General features: G+C 37.4%; 1 protein-coding gene and 1 pseudogene across 2 annotated transcripts in view; both read left to right on the top strand.

The window, feature by feature from the left end:
* The window catches only part of DPP10 (dipeptidyl peptidase like 10), a 659495-nt gene that overhangs the window by 75878 nt on the left and 564468 nt on the right, over positions 1-19149 (top strand). The gene's annotated exons all lie outside the window — the stretch shown is intronic.
* On the top strand, positions 7760-7881 carry LOC112849004 (U4 spliceosomal RNA; annotated as a pseudogene).

Below are 19149 nucleotides of genomic sequence, written 5' to 3'. Positions count from 1 at the left end.
TTGTACAAATTTTGTGTATGATTTTCATGCTCACTAAAGTTGCAGGCCTTAGAGTCCTATGTGTGCATCTGCATGGGCCCTTCCAGTCTTTCTCACTCTGCCTAATCAAGAGAAAATGCTTTGGTGGGCACAGTCTTTGTAATGCCTAGTCTATTTTTGTTGTTGTTGTCCTAAATCAGTGTCATTGGCACTCATTGGACAGAGTCACACTTTCTGCCTTAGTATTTAAGAACCCTGGCCCAACTTTCTAGCCTGTGTCCCTTTACTTCAGCACCACTGAACTCGTTACCTTTGGGAGGCAATATTAAAAGTGTGGTTTCAGCTCTTGAAGACTTGACTTAACATAGTTACTCTTAATAGAAGTTTTCTTGGCTTGCATTTTTTCTTTAGAAAAACAACAGCAACAGAGCTTTTTATGAGCTATGAATATACATAATATGTTGAGTCTAGGGACGAAGGCACTTGAGTTAATCTGTGAGTACTTATATGGCAGGCTCATCCCCAAAAGTGTCATGTTGTCCCTTTTCTGATTATTTTGCTGATGATGTATCAACTGACCCTTTGCTTTGAGTTTGCACATAATTCAATACCCAGGTTTGATTTCACAGACTCCCTGAAGCCTTTTATGGCTTCCCCAGTGTTATATATTCTCTTCCTCCTCTGCACATGTGTACAATGGTCATGTGGCCACTGTTATGAAAGAAATTCTGACATTGTGAGTGTATTTTCTACAGTATCCTCACACAAGGCAAATGAGCCAATTTTATTCCTTTTCATAATCACTGCACATGACAAGCTCCCTAAAATGCATATTGAATTCAGTGAATACACTCATTTTGAGCTCTTAATCTGTACAGCATTAATATTTCCCAATAATCATAATAACAGCTGCTGGTTCAGTAGTTAATGTGTACCAGCCTTATTAAGAATGTTATGCATATATCATTGGATATCCTTAGAACAACCACACTGAGATGTAGGTTTCTTAACTCCATTTTAAATACAGAGCAATTTGAGACCCAAAAAAGTTAAGTAACTTAATTTGTTACACTAGCTGTTAGGGACCAGAGCTGTGTCATAAATAGAGACACTTACTAACTTTATTGAAACTGTCCATGATCATCTTAATATTGGCTGTAAATTACCTTTTTTTTTTTTAAATGAACTTAAAATGGCAAAGGCAGTAAGTAAGCTATGACTATCTCGACATATCTTAAAGGCTTACAATGAAATAATTTATTATGTAATACAAAATCAAAGGTGATCTTCCAAACAAGATCAAGGGTTATGATTGTGTTAGACCACGTGTGTGTATGTGCTTGTGTGTGTGTGTGACATTTGTCTATGTGCAATTCAACTGCAGTTAGACAGGTGGTATTATTTTCTCCAGTAACTGCTTCCACTGTGCTTTCTGAAAGAAAACGGTCTGATTCCATATTTCAGGCACATTTTGTTATATAAAGAATCTCATTTTTATAAGACTGCTTCTAGGACGTCATCTAAAGATACAGCCCCGAATATGATTCTTAGTTCTGTCCCTTCCAACCCAGTACAGGCTAGACCTGACTGCATAGGCATCTTTTGGGTTGCCGAAGTCTGTTATTTCCCCACCCGCTTCCTCTGTTCCCTACTTTCCCTTCTGGTGTTCTATTTTATAGGGAACATTTCAACGTTTATTTATTTTTGGGACAGAGAGAGACAGAGCATGAACAGGGGAGGGGCAGAGAGAGAGGGAGACACAGAATCGGAAACAGGCTCCAGGCTCTGAGCCATCAGCCCAGAGCCCGACGCGGGGCTCGAACTCATGGACCGCGAGATCGTGACCTGGCTGAAGTCGGACGCTTAACCGACTGCGCCACCCAGGCGCCCCAGGGAACATTTCAATGTGAGTTCCCTCTGACAGTACATTTGATAGCTGTTAGAGACTTTGGGCATCCCCTCTAGGGTTTCCTGGCATAGAGACTCTGTTTCTGCCAAGAGCAAGTCCCAGCAGAGCCTGTCACAGATGGGAACCTTTCCCCAGTTTGCAACCCTCTTGTGGGTGTGCATAGGATCCTAATCTCCACGTAACTTCTATAGCATCCTCTGACTCAGGCAAAACTCATATATCTTTCCACACCCAATGTGGGAACACAGGCTCTCCTTTTCTCTACCCCACACACATATACCCTGTCTTTGTTCTTCTGTCTCTCTCTTGACCCTTCTCCTGCTACAACGGTAACAGGTGGCTTTGAAACAAAATTTCAGACATGAGATGTAAGGTAATCCACAAATCAGTAAGAAGTTTAGTGAAAGGAATGGGGGAAATGCTTTCATGTTACTTCAACCTTAAAGCAAGGGTTGAATTCTAGTGATGGGATGGAGTTGGAGAAATGGCTGGTTTGTTTTTTTTTCCAAATTCAGTCATTCCTCAGCTTTATTATCCAGATCAGTATTTATCATTTTTATCTCTGGGCCAAAGTAGGAAATGCATTATGCATCATAATTAAATTATCTGCCTCTATTCCTTTCTTCTATGCACACAGACCTCTGAAATAATTTTTTTTAAACCTAATACTTTCCTAAGGGGCCTGAGTGGCTCAGTCAGGTAAGCATACAATTCTTGATTACAGCTCAGGCCGTGATCTCACAGTTTGTGAGACTGAGCCCTGTGTAGGACTCTGAGCTGACAGTGTGGAGCCTGCTTGAGATTCTCTCTCTCTCCCTCTCTCTCTGCCCCTCCTCCACATGCATGCACCCTTGTGCACAAGTTCTCTCTCTCTCTCTCTCTCTCTCTCTCAAAATAAATAAATAATAAAAAACTAATACTTTTCTGTACTACATACCCTGCACTATAATTTTGGTTTCTATCAGTTTTCATTCATTCCTATCAGTTCATTCATTCCTATCAGTTTTCCAGACATTTATTTCATGACCCACTAACCTGATTAGATAACCTTTGAATGGATCAAGTTCCACAGCTTATAAAACAAGGCTGTAGAAGGTAAAGACTAATAAACATGTTGGCCTTTCTCTCCCTGATACAATGGATTCTCAGATCAACAGCTGGACCTTTCTAAAATTTGCCCTGAAATTTTTAGAATCTTAATCTGCAGTAGTTTTCTCTGCTGTGATCCCTGCACTACTGGGGAACATTTAGAGCAAGGAAAAGAGCAGCGGTATGTCATGGCATGTGCTCATCGTGGCCACTTTGATTGGTGGGTGGCTGGGTGTGTGTATGTGTACTTATGTTTATTAATACAATTTTATTGTTTTCCCTGAATGTGACAATAATGTATACTCTGGAACTATTTTTGAAACATATAAATGAATAAATTACCCACTCTTACTCATACAGAGTAAGCACTATTTCAGATCTTTCTCAGACCCTAGACAGTACACGAACTCACTCATGCACCCTTGTATTTTAGTAGTCTTTTTATTTCTGCCAGTGCTTTCTTGATTCTAGAAGTTGCTCATCCTGGAAATATGACCTTGACATAAAAGTCAGCTCTTGCTCTGAAGTTTAAACTGGCATCTCCCTATTGCCTTGAAGGGTAGATTTATGCTTTCTCTGGGATAAGAACATGATCTTTAAACTCTATTAGCTTTTCTCTACCTCTCTCTCATTTAACATGAAAATGCTTAGGTTTTTCTTTCCAACTTTCTTTTTTTTTTTTTTTTTTTTTTTTAGCTTTTATTGTATACTTGCTAATTTTATTCTCAGTGTGACCTCTCAGATATCCACAGGGAAAGGCAAATTGCTCCAGAAAACCCCTGTGCAAGGGGAAGTTCAGAAAACAGACCTCTCTTTGTAAGAATAATATGGGCTGGAAAATGGTTCACAGGGGCACATAAAACCCTCTGGATACCAAGAGTGAAGGAGAGTAGACGTAATGATCTGGACAGGAAAAATAGTAATAAAGACTTTGCCTCAATCATTTTTTAAGTATTTGTCATTTGAGTTATTGGGGTGTGGGTCTCTGGTTTCCAATTTGCAAAAGCAAGAATCCATAGATGGAGGGATACTGTCTGGTACAGACTCATTTAAAGCATTGCAATTCCATTTTAACATCAAGTTGCCTTACTTGATTTCAAAAGCCAAGGATAGGATGCCAATTTCTGAGTGCCCCAGTTTATCCTAAAGTTGAAATGTAATGCTGTGACCCCAAGAAGTACATTTTGCGGGATGGCTTTGTCAGTGCTTGGTTTGGTCTCATGGGCAGGTTCTCAGTGAATTGTTTAAATTGCTAAGCGCCAACTATCATTCCTTATCTCAAAACTAAAATTAAAGCTTTACTCTTGGCAAAGGAGTACACGAAAAAAACAACCAAAACAAAACCTATATGCATTCCCCCCTTTATACACACACACTCTCAAAGTTCTCTGTCAGTGTCCGTGATGACAATTGTAAAGGTCTATCAAGTATATTTGCCTGACACGATGCTAAACATTCTTGTTAAATCCTCAAAACAGTATTTTGAGATAAATATTATCATTTTTTTTTTTTTACAAATACAATTAAAAAGATTCAAGAAGTTTCTTACTGATCTAACATGCTGGTAGAGCTTTCAACCCACGTTCTCAAGAATATCCTCTGGGCGTGTGCTAGTGTGCAGGTGCCCTTTGCTAGTTAATAGTAGATACCTTTTCAGACATCTGGTCAGAATCTTGTAGTTGTTTATTAATAATGAAGAGGAAGATGAATAATGAAGAGGATCAGCTAATCCTTCAACCAAGTGATTTCCCTGGTCCTCTTATTTCCAGGCAACATGTTTGTATTAGTAATAACTCCCTAAGCAAGTGTCAGGGGCTCTCATTTGCTCTCATTTCTACAGCAGACTTTACTAACAGATTATAGCAGTCTTTCCAGTGGAATCCTTCATAAACAGCACTTAAGCCACCCATCAGCAATCAGTTGTGAGTGACATCAAAATTGAAACCGTTATGCCATTCTGGCCTTCTCCCATCCAATGACTCTTCTACTCTGATGTTTGAAAAGTAAGTTTTCAATTTTTAACTTGAATCTGTAAGAGATAGGTTGATTTGCATCAGGCACTTATTAGGTGTTATGCAGAATAAGCTGGTCAACTCATTGGATATCCTTTGTCATGGAAGGTAGATTAAGTTGGCTTTCCCTATTAACAAAACAACAGTAATATCTTAGTGTTACAATGAGTTAAGAATTTTAGGAAAGCGCATTACATCTATATTCTTGATTTTAGGATTTGACTTGAACAACTTGAGTTGAAAAAGAAATCTCACTGTTTCCCTCACAACCCCTTAATGTATAGCATCTAGCAACAACCACCACAATAATTTAAGTTCATTTATGTATTTTTTAAAGAAAGAGATAGTGAATGAGTGAGGGTGGGGCAGAGAGATGGGGGGTGGGGGTGTGGGGAGACAGAGAATCCCAAACAGGCTCCACACTGTCAGCACAGAGCCCAGAATGGAGTTCCAACTCACGAACCCTGAGTTCATGACCTGACCTGAAATCAGGAGTCTGATGCTTAACCGATTGAGATGTCCCACAGCCACCACAATAATAATAAAACTTTCCTGCCTTCCTACTGTGAAGCTAAGGTCTTTACTGACTACTCCCTATGCACTCAAATGCAATTTTCACAAAAATCTTATGTATGAATAGAGCCAAAATAACTACAATTTAACCTTCGGTAATATAGCTAATAACTAGAAAATCCTGAGCTAAATACCAGATTGCTTCTCTATCTTTAAAGCTTATTATGATACAACAGAGAACATAATGATAGTAACAACTTTTCATAGCAAATGAGCTAAAATGAGCAGTTTTTCTAGTATCTCCAAGACTTTTTATGAACTGCATGTTTAAACATTTTGCTAGATTTTAATATTTTGATTATCCTTGGTAGCTGCAAATTTCCACTGTCTTTTTTCTTTTTCTTGAAAGAACACAACCCACCTCATCTGACATCCTCAGAATCTTGCTTTGTGCAGATTATTGATATAAAATAGTAATACACGTACTCATAAATATGTTCTTAGATATTGTGATTAGCAGTGAATCAGCAAGAGCTAATTGAACTCCCTCTCCTCCCCATCAGCACTGGTGATGTTTGTCCTGTGAATTCTGTAGTCCTGGCACCATAATGAAAGGTATATCCAAGCTAGCCTTCTGCCATCAGCCAAGCCACTTCCAGCTTCACTGACTTTTCATTAGACTTATTTTGGTTTGCTATTATATAGGAACACTTGATATTTTGGAATAGGACTGTCCTGACTTACATTTCATCTATCTGTTAATTGTTCGACTTCCATCAGATCAGCTAATCCTTCTGTGCCTCAAATTTTATCTTGAAAGCAGGGAAGTTCTGGTCCTAAAGTTGTCATAAAAATTTTAATATATTCACGAGAGATTCCTTTGAACTTATGAGGCTCATTGACTGTTATTACTATCCCAGGGACTACTATGAGGTAGGCAACACATGGATGTATAATTTTAAACAGTTAAAAGAACATAAGACAAGTAAGACAAACTTGAAGGGACAATATTTAATAGAAAATTATTATTAATATTTATTATGTAAATCCTTAATGGTATTTGGTGACGTTTCTATAGCTTCACATGGACTTACTGTTTTTCACATAAATTATAATACATATATACATATGTATATTCATATATATATGCATGCATACACATATGAGAGTGTGTGTGTATGTACGTAATGTTTTTTTGTGTTGTACTAACTACTGGGCATATATTTTGACTTCCAATTTACTGCAGGTAAGAGTTTTTACCAATGTTTTGCCTTAGTAATATATGGAAAATCATCTTGACAGCCTTTAGTATTAGTTTCTTGGCACCAGAATGCCTTATTGCTAAGCAGGTGACAAGTATTTCTATTATAATTGTGGCAGCCTCCTATTTTTAGTACCAGTTTTGGTATAAGATCAATTACACACATTAATCCTAGTGATAGAACATCTTAGTGACTAAACTTATAAAGCCTGGTAGTTCTGTTAAAGTCTGAAAATAAAACTATGCTTAGGTTAGAACAAAACAACATAAAAAAAAAAAACAGAAGTAAGGTTTAGCAAAAAATATATTTTTATTTCCTCAGATTTTCATGTAATTATATATTTTTTATATCTGCTATAGTAACAGAAACTGTAAAACTGGTCACCTGGTAAAGAGTTACGTTTTGATAACAGAAGATGAGTGAAAAATCTCATCATAATCTTTGACTTAGTTAATGGCAGCTATGGAAAACAATATACATAAGTTAAAAGGCCATAACCCATGCCACCATCAAGTATTTGATTTATCCAAATTTATATCAAAAAGTCTATTAGCTCAAATGTTGACCTCTCTTCTTTTTTCCCTTCTTATTTTTTCTTTACCTACATCTCTCCTCGTAGTCACCAGAGAATGCTTGTGGGCAGTAAGATAAATATTAGGTGGTGTTTTTGAACAATAGCTATGCTTGGCTGGATGAGGATTTGTGCAAAAAGTAGTTAAATGTGTTGGCTAAAGTGGATAATCTATGGATCAAGATAATACTCGAGTTTGGTTTACTACTTATAGTATCTGTCTTATTATTTTGAAATTCAAAATTAGTTTTAAGAAAATATTTTAAGATTCAAGTCTTTAATGTGTTGGCTACTTACTAATCTATCGAAAGTGGCATTTTGAAGTAAGAAACTAAATGCCATACAATAAATAGATTAAAAGCCCATTTGATATTAAAAAATAATTCTGTGAATTTATTTTTATGTGCTTTAGTATCAGAACTGAAGCTTTGCACAGTGGCAGTATCGTAGCAAATGAGGTTTATCTGAGGCGTGATTATTGCTAATAGTATCAAAACTGAAAATAAAGCCTTGTCAATCTATCAATATGTAAATAACTATATTAGTTATATATATGAATGTCCAGTATGATACACAGGTCTTTTAAAATCACTTCCACAATTGCTATAAATTAAGCCATATTGATAGCATTTTTTTTTTTTTTTTTTTTTTTGCCAATATGAAAGTAATATAAAAATGTTTCTGGAAAAAAAAAGTGTTTCTGGGGGTGCCTAGGTGGCTCAGTCGGTTAAGTGTCTGCCTCTTGGTTTCTGCTGTGGTCACGATCTCATGGTTTATGAGTTTGAGCCCTGCGTTGGATTCAGCACTGACAATTAGGAGCCTGCTTTGGATTCTCTCTCTCTCCCTCTGTCTCTACCCCTCCCCTGCTTGCATTCTCTCTGTCTCTCTGTCTCTCTCTCTCTGTCTCTCAATAAGTAGACAAACAAATAAATAAATAAACTTTAAAAGAATGTGTCTAGCATTATAAGAATTGCAATGGAGGGAGCCTGGGTGGCTCAGTTGGTTGAGCGTCCGACTTAGGCTCAGGTCGCGATCTCACGGTCCGTGAGTTCGAGCCCCGCGTCGGGCTCTGTGCTGACAGCTCAGAGCCTGGAGCCTGTTCCAGATTCTGTGTCCCCCTCTCTCTCTGCCCCTCCCCTGTTCATGCTCTGTCTCTCTCCGTCTCAAAAATAAATAAACGTTAAAAAAAAAAAAAAGAATTGCAATGGAGAAGTTAGAATTTAAAGTCATAACAAATAGCTTACATAATTAAAACAATTTTGTATGTGGTAAATTGTTTGGCCTGGTGGTATAAATATTTCTTAATGATTCAAAGTAATAGTTGTGAACAACTTGTAAAATGATAGTGTGAGAGAGAATGCATTGTATTTAAAAGCTGGAGTGATAAATACAAAATCTTGCATAGCTGTGTATTTAAACCTTTCATTGTGACAATTCTGAATACATTTTAGTGGGATTAAAATAAAGTATTAGCATAGATTTTATAGCAAGTTGATCTTTGAACAACAGGGTTTGGGGCACTGACCTCTGCACAGTTGAAAATCTGAGCATAACTTTCAACTTGGCAAAAATTTACCTACTAATAGCGTACTATTGACGGGTAGCCTTATCAATAACATAATCAGTCAATTAACCATATTTTGTATGTTTATGAATCATATATGGGATTCTTACAGTAAAGGCAGCTAGAGAAAAGAAAATGTTAATAACAAAATTATAAGGAATAGAAAAATACATTTACAGGGCTATGCCTATATTTAATGAAACAAAGTCCATGCATAAGTGGTTCCATGCAGTTCAAACCTATGTCGTTCAGTATCATCTGTATATGCTATTTCCTCCCATCTGTATCGCAAGACCCTCTCTCTTTACCTCTGCTTTCAGATTTTATTTCACAGAGTTCTAAAAGTTCTGTGATGGAATAGGAATACTTGCCATGGTAAGTTTTTTCTCTTGTAAAACTCAGTCATAATAGGAATAATGGAATGATTCTCATGGCAGTTTTAAAAGTTTCTTAATGAGGGGCACCTGGATGGCTCAGTCAGTTAAGCATCTGACTTTGGCTCCGGTTGTGATCTCGCAGTTCCTGAGTTTGAGCCCATCAACGGGCTCTGTGCTGACAGCTCAGAGCCTGGAGCCTGCTTCGAATTCTGTGTCTCCCTCTCTCTGCCCCTCCCCCCTGCGCCTGCGGGCGCGCGCTCGCGCGCTCTCTCTCTCTCTCTCTCTCTCTCTCTCAGAAATAAAAATAAAACATTAAAAAAATACTAAAAACTTTTTTTTATATTTCAGATGTATCTTATAAGGTTTTAAAACTGAATTTTGCACCAGTATTAGTTTCTCTTTATTTCTTTTTGTTTTTGTTACGGTGTAATTGACATAACATTGTATTAATTGCAGGCAAATAACAATTTGATATTTGTATATGTTGCAAAATGATTACAACAGTAAGTCCTGTTAACATGTCTCACCACAGAGTTTACAATTTTTTTCTTGTGATGAGAACTTTTAAGATCTACTCTCCTAGCTAGTTTTAAATATGCAATACAGTAAATACAGGATTATTAATTAAAGTCACCATTCTGTATATCACATCACATCCCCATGACATTCATTTTATAACAGGGAAATTTGTGCCTTTTAATCTCCTTTGCCTCTTTTACCCATACCCCACCTCAGACAACCACCAGTCTGTTCTCTGTACACGTGAACTTGGTTTTTGCTTTTGTTTTGTTTTGTTTTGTTTTAATCCTACAAGTGAACTCATACAGGATTCATAGTTTTCTGTCTGACTTATTCATTCCATACAATGCCCTTACAGTCAATCCATTATGTCACAAATGGCAAGATTTCACTCTTTTTTTTTTATGGCTGAATAATATTCCACTGTATATATCTTTGCCACATTTTCTTTATCCATTGATGGACATTTGGGTTGTTTCCATGTCTTGACTATTGGAAATAATGCTGCGATGAGCATGGAGGTGTATATATTTTTTTAATTAGTGTTTCCACGTACAATGGCACTGTAGTGATACAGATGAATCTCACAGTGTGTCTTTCCTATTTAATTAATGTTTTGATATAAAATACACTGTAAGAAGTAATAAGCATGGAGCGCCTGAGTGGATCAGTCGGTTAAGTGTCTGACTTTGGCTCAGGTCATGACCTCACTGTTTCTGAGTTCGAACCCTGCATGGGGCTCTGCACTGACGGTGAGGAGACCTGCTTGGGATTCTCTCTCTCTCTCTTTTTGCCCCTCACCTGCTTGCACGCTCCCATGCTCCTTCTCTCTCTCTCTCTCTCTGTCTCTCTCTCTCAAAAATAAATATTAAGAAAAAAAATGAAATATTAAAAGAAGTGAATGGGGAGTACCCATTTACTCAGTAGTAACCATCTGACTCTTAATTTGGGCTCAGGTCATGATCTCACGGTTTGTGAGATCAAGCCCCACGTTGAGCTGAGAGCACAGAGCCTGCTTAGGATTCTCTCTCTACTTCTCCCTCTGCCTCTCCTCTGCTCATGTGTGCATGCTCTCTCAGAGTAAATAAACTTAAAATGAAAAAAGAAGTGAATGATCAGGGGGGTTCAAACTGATTAGGTCTATATGAAGTGATCAGAAAAAGCTTTGTAAATAATGATGTTTTAGCTGGACCTCAATAATAGGTAGCATTTAAAAATCTAGGGGGAAATATGGTGCATTCCAAGAAGAGAAGACTTCTTAGACAAAGTAATAGTAGCCAGTGAGCAGCAAACATGCAAAATGTGGCTTATTTTCAGTAAGTAAGCTGCTTCAAAAGAGAAGTTAAGACAAATGAGGTTGAAAGTGAAGTCTGATGTCAAATCATTGCCTGCCACACTAAAAAGTATCTTAAAAATTTTGTTGTTTTTTTAAAAATTTTTTTAATGTTTATTTATTTTTGACAAAGAGAGAAACAGAGCATGAGCAGGGGAGGGGAAGAGAGAGAGGGAGACACAGAATCTGAAGCAGGCTCCAGGCTCTGAGCTGTCAGCACAGAGCCTGACACGGGGCTCAAACTCACAGACGGTGAGATCATGACCTGAGCTGAAGTCAGTTGCTCAACTGACTGAGCCACCCAGTCGCACCTTGTTGGTGTTTTTAAGCCAAGTTGTTATATGATATGATCTGAGAGTTTAGAAAGAAGTTACTGCACAACTTTTGAGTTACACATTTTTTTTTTTTTAAACAAGCTTTACAGAAGAAGGAGAATTCAGGTCCATGGACAAATCATCAAAGAAAAGGAACTTTATTTTTTTTTCCTTAAGAAGTGCCTAGTTGACATGAAAAAGGTCAATCTGGTTCCAGGAGAGGAACAGTAAATCTCTGGGGTCAGGAAGGGTGCTGTGGTGAATGAATAGCTTCATAAAAATGATACAGCAGTCCTGAATGATGGTGATTATAGCTGTTGTGTATTACTATGATTATCTTGTATTTATTGAATTTTTGCAACGGGTGAGTTACCAGACAGTAAAGAAGTATGTTCACTAGCTGATCAAACGTTGAAAGAATAACAGAAGGATAGTCTTTTGACCTTTGAATTCAGTATTTAAGTATTTCCCAAAGCCACTAGATTTTTTTTCTTCCTGTTCACTGTCTGCTCATTGTCCTTGGATGCAGTACTTGCTCATGTTAGAATATATCCCATGATCCAGATCTTTTTCTTAGGCACCTTCCTGGCAAGTTCTAATTTTGCAGGCAGTGTGCATTGTTTAATTCTTTTGTAAAATAGATATATAATATCCAACTTTAGTGAGACAGACTTTTCATTTTAAATAGTGAATTTGCTGCACAGCTTATCTACCATAAATCTTAACTGAGACACAGATCTTCCTTTTTGTGACAGGTTAAAATTTAAAGTTTGTGTTGAGGAGAGAAACTCATACAAGGGTTTGGACTCTTGGACTACATACAAGATCTGTGAGGAGAAAGGTCTAGAGGGAAGGGAGAAAAATGGAATGGAGATGTATCTGTGGGGAATGTACAGAATAGGGAATCAAACAGTATGAACAGTAGAGACAACTATGAGTCTATGGGGTAGGGTGATGATAATCACAGCTCTCAGAATATTTATATTCACTCTTCTTAGGGTCTTAGAGAAATTTCCAGGAAAAAAAAAACTGCTATGAATGCCAACCTAATAACAGTTTATTTTCCAAAACTGTATTTGGTAGTTACTGGCAACTAAGAAAGGCTTGACTTCGGCAAACGTGCTATGAGGTATCTCATTCCCATATTGGCTAGGAAAGTCCTCTCTCAAAACTTCTGTGATTATATTAATGAAGGGTAGTAGCTTGCTATTTCAAATATGGTTTCTATGGGTAAATAAGTATTCAACACCAGTGAAATGCCAACATTCTGTATGTCCAAATTGTGAAAGTCCTGTGTGCTATTAGAGAAGCTTCCACAAGCTGGGACTTCTTTATGGCAGCAGTAGCAAGAGAGTGAGAATGAGATAGGGTCAGAGATCTGGTCCAGAAAAGTATTTCATGGCTTTCTTCTCTTGTGGCTTTGGAGGGGTATGCAACTGTGGTTACTGCAAAAAAAACCACAGTTAGAAATAATAGCAACAGTGGAAGCTACCCAGGGCAGGTCTGTGTACTTTGGGAAATGAAGTACTTGTATCTGCTCCTTTATCTTGATTGAAACGCAAAACCACTTCAAACACTTTTCCCTCATTTCCAACAGCTTCACTAAGAAAAGCTCTACAGCTTTCTCTAAGAAAAGTTTTGAAAAGTAGGTGTGATTGGCCTAATTTTATTAATGACCATTTTAAGGCATATTGAGATTGAGGCTGTCACTGCTAAACACAGCACCTTATTTCCCTAAATACCATATCTCACAGATACACACACACATCTTGCTTTTCTGCCACCTTTTAAAACTGTCTCCATTGTCTCTGTGGGAAAAAAGTGATTTTTATGTAATTTTATTAGAAAGCTTTTATTTGAACTCAGAATATCCCAAATCTTAGCTCTAAGTTTCTTCAACAAATATCTATGAGGGCTCATAGAAGTGCAAAAGCATAAAAGAGAGAAAAAAAAAACAAAAAACAAACAAACAAACAAAAAAAAGTAGGGAGTGATGTCTGCAAAATGACAGGAGTGCTATTTCTAGTGTTTGCCCCTACCCCGCTCCCCAGAACATTTATTTGAACACTATCCACACATAAAAACACCTTCATAAGAGCTAAAAATACCAGCTGAGAGAATATAGCACCTATGTGAAGCACAGAAATAAGAAAAGCTTCAGTGAGGAAGGCAGGAAAAATAGATTCACATTGCCCCCCATTACCTCTCTCCCAAGCCTGGCTACCCATCATGGAGAGAGACACCTTCCCTGTGGGAAAAGGAGAGTGAAATGAGTGTCCAGCTTCACTGCAAACCACAGAGCCAGCCTGCACAAGCACTAGGTCAACTACAGATGCCTTAGGTGTTTCCCTATGGGCTGTTCCAAACGTAGGTTCTAGGCTCACCCAGGTGTCTGCCAGCTCTTGTGGCCCCAGGTACCTTGCATGGCCTCTAACAGCTTTTAAGACATCAGGCTCTTGGTAGGATTCCACAAACCCAGATCCCTTGCCAAGCCAGGTACAAACTAGCTCCAGCAGCCCCAGCCAGCATCAGACCCCTCCTGGGGTAAATCCAATCGTGGTACATCTCATGGCCTTTCAGCTCCCATAGCTGTAGGCGGTAACCACAGGCTTGCAATCAGCCCCATGGACTTAGGTTCCTGGCCAGAATCAGTGTTACAGCAACTACTGCAGCCCCAAACTCCAGGCATTCTCCAACAATAGGCCAGGCCTTATGATCCTGGATTTCACTGACTCCCTCAGATATAGGCTCCTGACCCTCCACAGGACCAGACCCTGCATTCTCCATGGCCCTACATTCTGGCTCCCACAGACACAGGCTCCCAGCCTGCCACTGTGCCAGACCCCTATAGACCCAACCTTCAGGTTAGTCACCCAGTTCTCAGTTTACAGGCTTATTCCATGACCCAGGCTTTAGGATTGCACTTGTGTTAGACTGGTCTCCATTGACCCAGCTTCCACAAGGCTCTTAGAAAATTAGGCTCCTGACCCGTCCTGGTACTAGAATGACCTGTGCATACTCAGATGTTAGGTCCATCTGAGTGGTCCTTGGTATATAGATAGCTTCTCTGGATTCAAGATCTAGGTTTACCCAAGTACACATAGATAATAGGCCCATTACCACAGACTTAGGTGCCAGGCCTGTCCAATGAACCCAGACCCCCATCATGTACCCATGCACCAGGCCTATCCAGACAATAACTTTAGCGAAAGCCCACCCACGATGCCACCAGATGGCTCACCTCAAATCTCTGGGTGGACTGACTAATGAAGGGCTTTACCTCTTGAAGCCACTGTGTAAAGACTGAAGAGGTGCCTACTTTAACAAATGCATAGACGACAACCCAAGGACACAAGGATCATGGATAATCAAGGAATAAATACCAACAAAGGAAACAAAGGGGCTTCTGATGGGCTCAGTTTGTAGAGCATGTGACTCTTGATCTCAGGGTTGTGAGTTCAAGCCTCACGTTGGGCATGGAGCCTACTTAGGAAGGAAGAAAGGAAGAAAGAAAAAGAAAAGAAAACTAATAAAACTCCAATGACTTGTCCTAAAGAAATGGAAATCTATGAACTGTCTGACAAAGAATTCATAGTGATTCTCTTAAAGTTAGGGAACTATAATACATAATGATAACTAAATGATATTATAAAAACAATTCATAAATAAAATTAGAAGTTCAGTGAAATAATAGGAATCATTAAAAAAAGAAAATGGAGATCCCAAAGTTAAAGAATACAATGATTGAACTGAAAAAAACAAACAAACAAACAAACAAACAAAAAAACCAGAGAGCTTCAACATCAATTTTTAACCAAGGGGGGGACAAAAACAGTGAACTAGAAGACAGGTCATTTGAAATCATCCAGTCAAAAGAAAAAAATACATATATATATATATATATATATATATATATATATATATATACACACACACACACACACACACACACACACACACACACACACACAACACACTGGTAAAGGTAAGCATATAGTCAGATTCATAATATTCCAATATTATAAATGGTGATGTGTTGGTTACTTAACTCTCATATAAATATTAAAAAGACAAGAGTAGTAAAATAATTATAGCTACAGTGATTTGGTAATGGATAGACAATAAAAAAGGAAATACTGATATAAAAAATTTTAAATGTGGGGAAGGCAGTAAAAGTTTAGAGTTTGTACACAATCAAACTGAAGTTGCTATAAACTTAAAAGTAGACTGTAACGGGACAAAAAGGTTATTATAGAATTATAAACAGATCAATATGTCAAGAGGATAACACAACTGTAAATATATATGCACCTAATATTGGAGGACTTAAAACTGTTAAGCACATGCTAACAGATCTGAAAGGAGAAATAGACAACAAGACAAAATATTGGGGAATTTCAATACCCCATTTTCAACAATAGATCATGTGGTCACAAAATCAATAATAAAATAATGGATTTGAACTCTAATTAGATCAAATGGACCTAACAGACATATACAGAATATTCTACCCAATAGCAGCAGAATGCACATTCTTCCCAAGCATACAAGGAACATTCTCTAGATACATAGTATGTAAGGTCACAAAACAAGCCTTAGCAAATGTAAGAATATTGAAATCATACCAAGTATCTTTTCCAACCACAATGGTCTGATGCAAGAAATCAGTAACAAGATGACACTAGAAAGTTCACAAATATGTGGAATTAAACAGTACCCTACTGAACAACCAATAGGTCAAGGAAGAAATTAAGTAGGAAATTAAAGTATATCTTCAAGCAATGAAAATAGAAATATAATATACCGAACTAATGGGATGCAGCAAACACAGTGCTAAGAGGGACGTTTACATAAAAGGGGCATGTTACATAACTACCTAAACTAAGAAAACAGATAATGAACAAACAATCTAGTTTTACACCTCAAGGAAATAAAAATAGATGAACAAAGTGGCTCAAAGTTAGCAGATGGAAGAAAAAGAAACAAACATCAGAGTAGGAACAGGTGAAATAGAGACCAGAAAACAATAGTAAAGATCAACAAAATGAATTCCTGATTTTTGTAAATAACAAATTTGACAAATCGTTAGCAACAGTAACAAAGAAAAAAGGTGACTCAAATTGGAAATGAAAGAGGAGATGTTACAAATGATACCACAGAAATACAAAGGATCGTAAGAGAGTACCATGAAAAATTGTACACCAACAAATTGGATCACCTAAAAGAAATGGATAAAGTCCCAAACACACAATCTTCCAAGACTGAGTCTTAACTAGAAATTTTGAACAAACTAATTGTTAGTAAGGAGATTGAATTAGTAATCAAAAACCTCCCAACAAAGAAAAACTCAGGACCAGATAGTTTTCCTGGTACATTCCACCAAACATTTAAAGAAAATTAACCTCAATCATTTTCAAACTCTTCCAAAATTTAAAGAGGAGGAAACACTCCTAACCTCATTTTATAAGGGTAGCATAACCTGATATAGGAGCCAAATAAGGACACTACAAGAAAAGAAAGCTCCAGGCCAGTATCTTGATGAAGATAGATGTAAAAATTGTCAGCAAAATACTAGCAAACCAAACTCAACAGCATATTAAAAGGCTCATACACCAAGATCAAGGGGACTTTCCCCTGGAATCCCTTGGTGGTTTAATACATGAAAATCAAGAAATGTGATATACCACATTAATAGAATGAAAGTTAGAAATTATATGATCATCTTGATAGATGCAGAAAAAAAAAAACATTTGGTAAAATTTAACATCCTCTCATAAAAACTCTCAACAAGTTGGGTATAGAAGGAATGTTCCTGAACATAATAAAGTCCATATATGAAAAATCCAAAATTCCCAATGGTGAAAGTTTAAAAAGCTTTCTGCTAAGACCAGGAACAAGATAAAGTACCCACTCTCATCACCCCTATTCAACATAGCATTGGAAGCAATTAGGTGAGAAAAAGATATAAAAGCTGCCAAATCAGAAAGGAAGAAGTACAATGATCTGTTTGCAGATGATTCAACCATGTAAATATGTGTGTGTGTGTGTGTGTGTGTGTGTGTGTGTGTGCATTTTGATCATGTAAGGACTCAAACAAAAAACTGTTGGAAGCAATATACAAATTAAATAAGATTGCAGGATACAAAATCGATATGCAAAGTTTAGTTGTGTTTCTATACCCTAATGATGAACTATCAGAAATATAATAAAAAGGCCCATATATAATATCATTAAAAAAATAAAATACTTGGAAGCATTTTATCCAAGAAGGTGAAATATCTGTATACACAAAATTAAAAAGCCTTCATAAGAGTAAAGATGTAAATAAATGAAAAGATAGCCCATATTCATCGATCAGAAAGTTAATATTGTTAACTACCCAAAACAATCTACAGATTTAATGCAATCTCTATCAAATTCTCATGACATTTTTCACAAAAATAGAAGTACAATCCTAAAATTGATGTGGAACCACAGAAGACCTAAAGAAAAAAAGAAAGCTGTAGATATCATCCTGATTTCAAAGTTGATTATAAAGTATAGAAATCAAAATAGTATGGTCTTAGTACAAAGCTGACATATAGACCAATTGAACGGCATTGAGAGCCCAGAAGTAAACCTGTGTATGAATGGTCAGCTAATATTTGACAAGGAGCCAATAATACTCAATGATAAAAAGATAGTCTCTTCAATAAATGGTGTTGGGAAAACTTGATATTCACTAGTTTTTACCATAATAAGAATGAAATTGGATTCCTAGCTTCAGATCCCTAGCTTCCCTGCTTCAGGTTCTGTGTTTCCCTCTCTTGCTCTGCCCCTCCCCCACTTGTGCTATCTCTCTCACTCTCTCTCTCTCTCTCTCTCTCACTCTCTCTCACTCTCTCTCTCTCTCTCTCTCTCTCTCACTCTCTCTCTCTCTCACTCTCTCTCACTCTCTCAATCTCTCTCTCTCTCTCTCTCTCTCTCTCACTCTCTCACTCTCTCTCTCTCTCTCTCTCTCTCTCTCTCTCTCTCACTCTCTCTCTCACTCACTCTCTTTCTGTCTCAAAAATAAATAAACACTGGTGTGCCTGGTTGGCTCAGTTGGTTAAGCATCCAACTTTGGCTCCGGTCATGATCTCAGGGTTCGTGGGTTTGAGCCCTGAATCGGGCTCTGTGCTGACAGCTCAGAGCCTGGAACTTGCTTCAGATTCTGTGTCTTCCTCTCTCTCTCTGACTCTCCCCTCACTCACACTCTATCTTCTCTCTCTCTCAAAAATAAATAAACTTAAAAATAAATAAATAAATAAATATTAAGAAAAAATGGCAATAATGTGATGAGATAGAGGCATTTCACTAACCTAATTGCAATAATCATTTCACAGTTTGTGTATCAAATTATCACACTGTGCAACTTAAACTTGTACATGTTACATGTAAATAGTGCCTCAGTGAAGTCAAGGAAAAAAGAGAAAAAAAAAGAATAGAGAGTATTTAAGGACATAATGGCTGAATACTTCCTAAGATGTTGAATAAAGTAGAAATTCATGAATAGATGCTGATAGAAATGGAAGGAAAGAAGAGATGGAGAGAGGGAGAAATAAAAATAAAAAAGGAAACAAAGAAACCCTTTCTCGTAGAAGGGAAAATACTATATATGCAAGGAATGATGTTTTTAAAAAAATTAAGGGCTTAGATTAGTAGGCGACAGTTTAATGAGGAAAGTTT

Source organism: Puma concolor, chromosome C1 (genome assembly GCF_028749965.1).
Source record: "Puma concolor isolate L17-30 chromosome C1, mPumCon1.1.hap2, whole genome shotgun sequence".
Lineage (NCBI taxonomy): Eukaryota > Metazoa > Chordata > Mammalia > Carnivora > Felidae > Puma > Puma concolor.
This window is presented reverse-complemented; position numbering and strand designations above follow the sequence as displayed.